The 9,466-nt window shown below is 41.7% G+C and overlaps 1 long non-coding RNA gene across 1 annotated transcript; it reads right to left on the bottom strand.

The window, feature by feature from the left end:
- Window positions 1-830: 830 nt before the first annotated feature.
- On the bottom strand, window positions 831-8,594 carry LOC123367564. Its single transcript, XR_006578531.1, has 3 exons — window positions 8,301-8,594; window positions 8,065-8,201; window positions 831-1,268 (listed from the first exon to the last, which is right to left on the bottom strand). It is a non-coding gene; the product is annotated as an uncharacterized LOC123367564 (long non-coding RNA).
- Between the last annotated feature and the right edge of the window lie 872 nt (window positions 8,595-9,466).

Raw genomic sequence — 9,466 nt, 5'->3', positions numbered from 1 at the left:
AACGTCTGTTAGTCTATAAGGTGTCACAGGATTCTTTGCTGCTTTTACAGATCCAGACTAACACGGCTACCCCTCTGATATTTGGTAAAAAAAAGGGCTGAATAGGAGAATATATTTAGAAAATAGGAAAAATTGTTCTTTCAAACACACATACAGCTTTGAGAAAAGTCAGATTCACTTATACTGAAAAGTTGGACTCAGAATGTAAATTATTCACAGTTGATTAGACCAAGACAAGCATTTCTCAAACATTTCTCAATGCTTAAAGTTAAATGAGTGCACTAGTAGGAAATGGGGTTTTTTTATTAACTACAAATTGTCTGTTTTCATTTTTTAAAATTTTAAACAGTCAAAAAACAAAAAAAAAACATTGCAATGTGCAAACGTGTAAAAGCCAAAAAAAAAAGAGGGGGGGAAGCCAAATTTTTTTTTGATTGGGGCAGCAAAAAACCTAGAGCCAGCCCTGGCAGAGACAGCAGGCAGCAACAAAGACATGACATAACTCTCCTTTAGGGTGAACCCAGGGGAATCCCTTGAATTCTGGGACTTGTAGTCCAGCAATCATGGGAAGTCTAGGCTGCTAAGAAAGCCTGCTGGGTATGAAGGGCAGCTCTCCTCAGTCTGAGTGGAGATGGTAGGACCTGCTGGGAATCTCTCTGGAAAGGAGAGCAGGGAAAGGCAGGACGGATGTGATGATCTTAAGAACTATGATGAAGATGAAACCCTGAGTGATCTACCAAAAGCCTTATCCAGCGCCACCCTAAAGACTCCCTGAAACTAACCTTGGCCACTGGACAACGCTTCAGAAATTCCACACAGATTGGGGGGTTATTATTTAAATGTACTCTTTAGACGTGGAGGATTGTGAAGGGGAACACTCACCGAAGTACCATCTCATGGTCAAGGGTACATCAGGCTCTTTTCTTTCCAGGTGCTCCCCTTTCCCTGCAATGCTCTGTCCCTTCAGTGACTCAGCCCTACAGCCAGGTCCCACATTCAAGTCCATGCTTTCAGGGTATATGCAAAGAGTTCAACAATGGGGTAGCCTTCTCGATTAGGCATAGGACCCCAGGCTCCTCCTTTGGATTGAGGTCCTCCTGTGTGTGGACCCTAAAATATTTTATCTTATCACAGCCTTAACTAGGCAGAAGCTGTAGTCTTGCTATGATTTTCTTTGTTTTATTGCCACTAAAGTGCAGCCGGCTGTGCTTGCGATACAGCAGATTCCCCAGAAGAGAGTGCAGTGTGTTTGTCTCCCCGGTATCAGTCTGCAAAGAAAATAACGGCAAAAATTAGGAAAAAAAATTGGGGAAGAGCAGAAGTAGATAGCAATGAATAGAAATTAGCAGTAATGAATTGCAGAAATATAAGTGAAGCTCAGGAGATCAGGGTGGACTCCATGGTGGTAGGGCCAAGGAGAACAAGGAGTTTTATTTAAGTATTTCAGGAACAAAAGAGATTCTAACACTGGTACAGGCCCATTACTCCATGGGGATGGTAAAAACATAATAATGATACAGAAAGGACAGAAATGTTCAATTAATATTGCTGCTCCATATCTGGAAAGAAGCAAGATGTTGTACACATATCACCTGTAAGAGTGTCCTAGACTGAAGCACCAGAGAACAGGTGTGACAACAGCTGTTACCCTCCTCTCTGCCTCCCTTCCTTCCTCAGCTCCCTGCCCTGCTCTCCTGTCACCTCCTCTCCTTTCTCTCCCTGAACACTTCTCCTTTAAGTCTTCATCTTAACACCTTTTTCCCCTTCACCTATTCGCTCTCTTCCTTGTCCCATCTTTTCTCTCCTCCCCTACCTTCTCCCTCATTTCCAACCCCTTTTCTTGCTGTCCCCATCTCTAATTCCAGAAATCCTCCCAAATCAAAGTTCTCACAGCCATAATGTTAGTTAGTGAGCAGGTGATTAACTAACTGAGCCCTACAGGGGGGACGCACTGTTCATTTGGATAACTTGTATGTCTGGATAAAGGGAATTTGGATAACTGAAATTATCCTCTCAATTGATTTTAACTCCGATATTTTTAAAATTACCACATTTTTATTTCGATAAATAAATCACATGCATTAGTGCTACTTCTCCATTAAAATTGCAGGACAGAACGTTCTTCAGCATAGCTTCCCTGGAGCCCTGAGTAGTTTCTGAAGATAGTTAGAAACACCATTCAGGTAGTTCATTGACTCAAGTGGTTATGATAGCTGCGTTCTTCTCTTTCTGGATCTCACAGGCATCTGTCTAGCTTGTACTTTAAAGGAAGAGTTATTAGGGGGATTATCTGACTTCATGCTGTGACTTTAGCAGTTGCCAGACTTGGAGGGGGGCTCTCACTAGCCAGATGATAGCAGCCCAACTTGCTGTCTCTCTCAGCCACATATTTTTGCTTCAGTGACTGACACTTTGACCAGAACAGCCTGGTTTATACAGACTCTGAAGGCTTGGTTTCTACTTGGTAAAACTGCAGGGGGGCGATCAAAGAGTGACCCATGGTTCTAGTGAAGATTTTAAATGTCTAATTTCAATTTGAATGTTAGAATTGTTGCTACTTTGTCTCTGGAATATTCCATCATCTTTGTGCAAAACATCTTGAGCCATCCCAGCTTCCATAGGACATGTTAGGCCACAGTGGTTTGTGCAAAACATCTTGGGACATATAACGAACATTTATTGGTTTAGCTCTGACCAGCAACTTACTTCTGCAGGCCACTTCCCATTGCCAATTTTGAAGTCAGGAGAGATTCTTTATTTAAAGTCTTTTAGAACCATGGAAATGTAGGGCTGAAAGGGACCTCAATCAGAAAATTAACCATGGTTCTAGTGAAGATTTGAAATGTCCAACCTCAATTTGAACGTTGGAATTGTTGCAACTTTCTCTCTGGGAAATTCCATCATCTTTGTGCAAAACATCTTGAGCCATCCCAGTTTGCATAGGACATGTTAGGCCACAGTGGTTTGTGCAAAACATCTTGGGACATATAACGAACATTTATTGGTTTAGCTCTGCTCAGCAACTTACTTCTGCGGGCCACTTCTTGTTCGCCTATCGGTCTTGTGTTGTTTGATCAAACAATATGCCTCTGTGTTCACTCCACCTATCCTTTAAAATCTCTAATGATGGGGATTCCACAACCACCCTTGGAAGCCTATTCTGGAGTTTAATTTAGTTAGAGAGTTTTCCTAATATCTCCCCTAAACCCCCCTTGCTGAAAATTAAGCCCATTACTTCTTGTCCTACCTTCAGAACAATGTTTTTAGCTATGGGCAAAAATGTGTTTGAAAGGAAAACTAAACACAGACCTGAGTCACATTGATCACCATCCTCTTTATAACAGCCCTTTACATATTTGAAGACTGCCATTAGGTTCCTCCTCCTCAGTCTCCTTTCCAAAAGACTAAACATGCCCAGGTATCCTCACCTCTCTTCCCAGGTCAGGTTTTCTAAACCTTTGATCCATTTTTGATGCTCTGCTGTGGATTCTATCCAATTTGGCCACATCCTTCTTTAACTGTGGCACCCAGAGTTGGACACAGCACTCCAGATCTGGTCTCGCTAATGCTGGGCAGAGCAGGACAATACTTGTGTTAATACACTGCAGAGTTATATTAACCCTTTTTACAACTGCATCATATTGTTGACTCATATTTAATCTGTAATCACCTATACCCCCTAAATCCCTTTCAGCAGTTCCACCACCTAGCCAGTTATTCCCCATTTTACAGTTGTGCATTTAATTTTGCCTTCCTAAGAGAAGTACTTCATTGAATTCCATTATATTTTATTAAGAGCAATTCTTCATTTTAGCAAGGTCCTTTTATATTATAACTCCATGCTCCAAAGTGCTTGCAACCCCTCTCAGCTCATGTGCAAATTATATAAGCACAGAGACATTTTACTGCTAGAACTAAGTTGCTCTAATTCCCATAAAGTACAGCAGTGTAGCCCTATAGTGGGGCTAGAGTTCTACTGGGGAAAAGGTGCTTATTAGAGATGGTCAGAACATTTCGGATGAAACTGGGGATGGGAAGTACCTTCTGATCTGGGGAAATCCAAACAGGACACTTTATTCACCCAGAAACAGATTGATTCCCCCACTTATAATAAAACCTAGTTGTTGTGAAAACACAAAACTAACAAGTGCACATTTGTCATGGTGGAAGGGGTGGGAACCTGCTATTGTCCTTCTGATTGGAAATCCATATCTTTAAATGAAAGGAGATTAAATAATAAAAACATGAATCCCTCTTGAATGTTAAATCCACACATGAGTGATTGAGCCACCGGGGTCAATGCAACTGTTTGTATTTCTACACGCCCACATGGACAGATCAGTATTTATTTTCTACCACTGTTACTAATTCATTTCATTTGTTGTTTTTAAGAGAAGCAGGTTCTCTCACAGCTTGATGTATAACCCCGTCTCATTGCTCCATGGTACTATTTTCATGGCATACAAATGGAAAAGAGATAAAACATAAAAATTATCTTGCTGGAAGATTGCAATGTAACGCTACTTCTTAGAATTCAGAACAATACCACAAAAGAACTCCAAAGCAGATAGAGACAAAGCAGGCTGTTCCCTAAAACAAAGAGGCTCTATTCACGCCACCTTACTTTAGGCCAACAACACAGCTTGCACAGCTCCCTCTGAGCCTCATAGCCTGCAAGAGGGATCAGGATACCCCTTCCAGACGTGAAGAGTTAGTTTGTATTTTAACACAGTTTTCCATGTACCACATGGCAGCCAGATTTCCGGTCTTATTATTACAATGAAGAACTAAAGGAAAACACCAAGGGGTGTCTGTGCTGGGCTCTCTGCACTGTATGTCCCCTCTGTACTGCTCATTGCTTCGCTGTCAGCACCTCCACCACACAGTCCTCCCCCTTCTCTTCCACACTGGTATCCAGACAGCTCAGGTCAGTTTGGTGCCCCCCAAATCCCTTCTGTGTGCCTCTGAGTCCCGCCCAGTCCCACCCCACATGTCCCAGTTACCCAGATCCCCCCATGTAACTCTATCCCCTCTAATTTTCACACTATGTGACTCTGATTCCCCTGTTCCCACCGCATGTCTCTTTCCTCTTCATCACACCCCCTCCTTCTTCTCCTTCAACCCACCTCATGCTCCTTTAACTCCCAATCCCCAAACCCCAAATCTCCCCTGCCTCACGGGTGTTTTCAGAGGGGCAACAATGGCCTCTCCCTCCCTTCTTTCTGTAGGCTGCTTGGCTGCCTCCATCTCCTCTCTTCAGCAGTCTCCCAAGGGGGGGGGGGCGGTGCTGCCATCCCAATCCACAGAGAGACTGATGGATCTTCAGGGGGAGGGACAGGAGCCTACATGAAGACTGAGCTCTGCTGGAGCCAGCTCTGCTGATCAGCTGGGATCTCCATCAACTATGGTCATGTTCAGATCCCGGCTTTGTCATGGCAAAGACTGTCAAAGTCATTTTAAATGGGACTCTTGTGCCCTTGCTCTCAATGACACAAAAAGGCTACAGGAAAACCAGGCAGGCCCCGCTGCATTCAACGGAACTGTGTTTATTACTGGGTACAAAAATACGAGGCCTGGCTTCCCATGGAGACTTCTGCTCAAACAATTTTGATGGCTACATGAGTAGGAAACACGGAAGCCGACTGGAGTGATCCCAGCAGTTTAAAAGGATAATATTCAATTCTTATACACCACATGATGCCCCCACCCACATACATACATTCATGACTCGTGGTATCTTCAATATTATGAAGGTTATTTGGTCATTTTTCAAGGATTTGAAACATCTCTGTAATGGGATGGATGCATAAAAATAGGAAAAATAAAAAAACAGACATTAAGAATATTAATGAAACTGTATGAAAAAGGTGCATAAGTAATACACACAGACACACACACACATACATACACAAACACACACATAGGGTTTGGTCCCAAGTTATTAGTATTTTTAATAGTGTGATCTATGTCCAGGGATGATCAAGAATCCTTTGCAGAACTTAGGGCTAAGCCCTTAAAACATGTCTAACAGCAGATGGCTCACAGAGGAGTTAGATTGAGTAACAACAACAGTTGCTAGCGGAGCTAACCACAAACTCTCACTCACTTGTGAAGCAACTTCACCTTTTATCAGTTTCTTCTATACTATTTGCTTTATTCCTAGAAGTCCATAGCAGAGAGATAAGATCAAGCTGGGACTTGATGTGGCAGCATAATGTCCATTTTAGAAACTATATAGAAAATTAAAATATTATATGGGGATTTCCACAACAGAGCCCTGGCTTATAAATCTGACATCAATCGCAAGAAAGATAACAGAGTAGTTGATACAGACAGGATTAATACAGAGTTGAAGGCAGGTAACAGAATTAATGCCAATCAGCATGGGTTAATGGAAAAGAATCCTCTCAAGCTAACTTAATATATATTTTTATGAGAATACCAGTATGGGTCATGAAGAGAATATAGTTGATACAATAGACTTAGTGTTCTGTAAGACATTGAACTTGGTACCACATGACATTTGGATTTAAAAATTATATAAAACTGACATGGCATACATTAAATGGATTAACTGCTGGCTAACTGATAGGTATCAAAGTGTAATTGTAAACAAGGAATCATTGATGAGGTATATGTCTCGTGGGGTCTGGTAGGGATTGTTGAATTTTAAAGGGAATATATCGATATACATATCAATACTTATGTATATATATAGAGAGAGAGAGAGAGAGATTTAGATATAGATAATAGTTCATCATACTGCAACATAAAGTCATTTCACTCACTAATAATACTGGTAACAGAAATGGCACAGTAAAAGAAAACAAAAGAACTGTCCTCTCTGTACCCTTTCCTGGTTAATCTCTACACTTCATCTGCTACTTAGAAGGATGGCTACCTGCGTTATGAGATCTCTTCAGAAATGCCAGTCGAATGGATCATCAGGCGAAATAACCAATAGCACTTACAAGCTTTCAGTGGGCTTCATTTTACAGGTTTTCACTTTTCATTGGTTTCACAACATATCAACAGAGCATATCAGCTCCCTTATTACAAACAAATGCCTTGGTACAGTATATCAGTGATCACTGATAAAGAGAATGAGAAGTGACTGGGCCTCAGCTGCAGCCAGGGAACCTGAAGGAAATTTCCAAGGCTTCTGTAATGGAGTCAGTGCTCACTGGAAGCCCAAGTAGGATCAATGAGGTAGAACAACTGTACCCCTGATAACGGTTAGTTTTTCACCCAGGGAAGCAGAGCTGTGAGTATTAAGGGCTAGACGCTGCCATACTTAGGGTATGTCTAAACTGCAAGAGCTACAGCAGCATATCTGATCTCTAAGGCTGAAATTTGATCCCCTGATCCAAATTTGACCTCAGAGGGAATGTCTGCACAGCGACATGACACCTCTGGCTGGCGTCAGGCTGTGGGGCTGTTTCACTGCTGCGTAGATATCTGGATTTCATAAGTCTTTATGAAAAGGGGACCAGCTGCCTGAATCATGAAACTTCATCCCTCAATAAGTCAAAGCAGAGATTGTTCTACAGGGTGGCCTCCTATCTTCCGCTCAATTCGCGGAGGCTTCTTCCCAGAAATCATCACTTGGTCTCATTATAAATGAGAACCAGGTCTTGGAAGTTAAATAAGAGGACAACTGAGCCATAAGATTCCTCATGGAGTTTGTGATAAAACAACCATGTCATCAGCATGTAGAAACACTGAGAGAAGTCTAACTTTAATGTGTGGAGGCAAAAATTAATTTTCCTTTAACCATGCACCGCATCATTAATATATAAATTAATAACAAGAGGTGCTAGAAGGCATCCCTGGTATTCTCCCAACCCTGGCTTTACCCGACCCACATCACCGTGGTGAAGAGCCTCCAAATGTTCAGAAGTCTTAGATCAATACTCATAATTCTCAATTTTGCCCAAAGATTGTCTAGTTCAATAGAATCAAATAATTAAAACTCTCAGAGTAGCACACAGTTTGTACCCTTAACCGCAGTATATTTATAAATCATAGAAGAAAAAATAAAGCAATTCTCACTTGTGGCTCTACCTGTTTTTATCTAGTTTCTCTGTGTATGGCAAGAACATAACAGGGAAATAATAGGCAGGAGGTGTCAGTCAGGGTGAGGTGCCTGCTCCTAGTGTCCCCCCTCAGCAGAGAAACATCCAGTGCCCCTTGACCTTTCTCTGTGGAGAAAGTAGCAGGTGAGAAGATTAGTACATTCCAACAATAGAGAGACAGTTGAAATAGAGGGCACTGACTGGGGGATGAGAGGGGCAGCTCACTGCTCTGTCACAGCTCCCTATTGCCGTGTGGATGTCATCCTCCCCATGGATTCTCATTCTTCATTCACTCCCCTCCACTTTTCTATTTGGTGCTTCCAAATGGGAGGAAATGGGGGGAAAGAGGAAGAAGGTGAATGGCAGTTGGTCTGTGAAGGGGTCTGTGAAGCTTTTCGGGGGGTTCTATTTTGTAGGCTCTGAACCCTGGTTAGAATGAATTCCCCAGGGAACTTGGAGGTGTCATAAAGCTCTATAGAACCCTTAGAAATGTTCTTACCTTCCCCTGGCTGCAGTTGAAGCCCAATCACATATTGTTCTCTCTGTCCTGAAAGAATGAGACAAATCCTGAGAGGTGCTTGGTACCTGCAAATGCCACTGGCTTCCCCACGTTTGATGCATCAACATTTTTAGTCTCTACTTTAGATAGTTCTCATTAAGGCTGATGCTTGTTATGAGGGAAAAAAGAAAGGGAAACCTCTTGGTTTTCCACCATCGCTAGGTGTAAAATTCCTCAATTTAGATATACAGCAAAAAATCCATGGATTCCTGGCACAAATCTCTCTTAAAAAGGATTTTTAAATTATTTGGAATGGGTGAAATATGAAATTAGTAAATTTCGTTAAATACAAGTAAAATACTGATTAAATATTGTACAAAACAAATACACAAATGCACATGCCCTACGATAAATGCTTCCAAGGTATAGCTGTGTTCACAAATTCTTCTCTGCAAAAGGATTCTCATTTCAATTTAATGGGAGGCTTTTCATTTTTTTAGAGAGCTTTCAATCAGGCAGTAGATGTTTGCTAGTTGTAAATACCCATATTGTAACTTCCACAAGGCAGGAACTTGACTACTGTGTTTCCCTGAAATTCTCCAGGAATATTTATGACGCTGTATAAATTATAATTATGATGATAATTATAAAGAGGTTGAAGCACAAACTTAGTAAATGTGACATGCTTCAAAAAAGATTTCAACAGATCAGCATTTCACAATCCCCTGTAGCCCATAAATAGAGACTCTCCATCTCCTCTCTATCTCGCAGTGTCTTCTTTCCAGCAGCACTGAGCTCCTAGCCAAACTTCAGCCATGAAGATTCTCTACCTGCTCTTTGCTCTCTTTTTCCTGGTACTCCAAAGCTCTCCAGGTAAGATCTTAATGAAATG

Source organism: Mauremys mutica, chromosome 3 (genome assembly GCF_020497125.1).
Source record: "Mauremys mutica isolate MM-2020 ecotype Southern chromosome 3, ASM2049712v1, whole genome shotgun sequence".
In the NCBI taxonomy this organism is placed as follows: domain Eukaryota; kingdom Metazoa; phylum Chordata; order Testudines; family Geoemydidae; genus Mauremys; species Mauremys mutica.
This window is presented reverse-complemented; position numbering and strand designations above follow the sequence as displayed.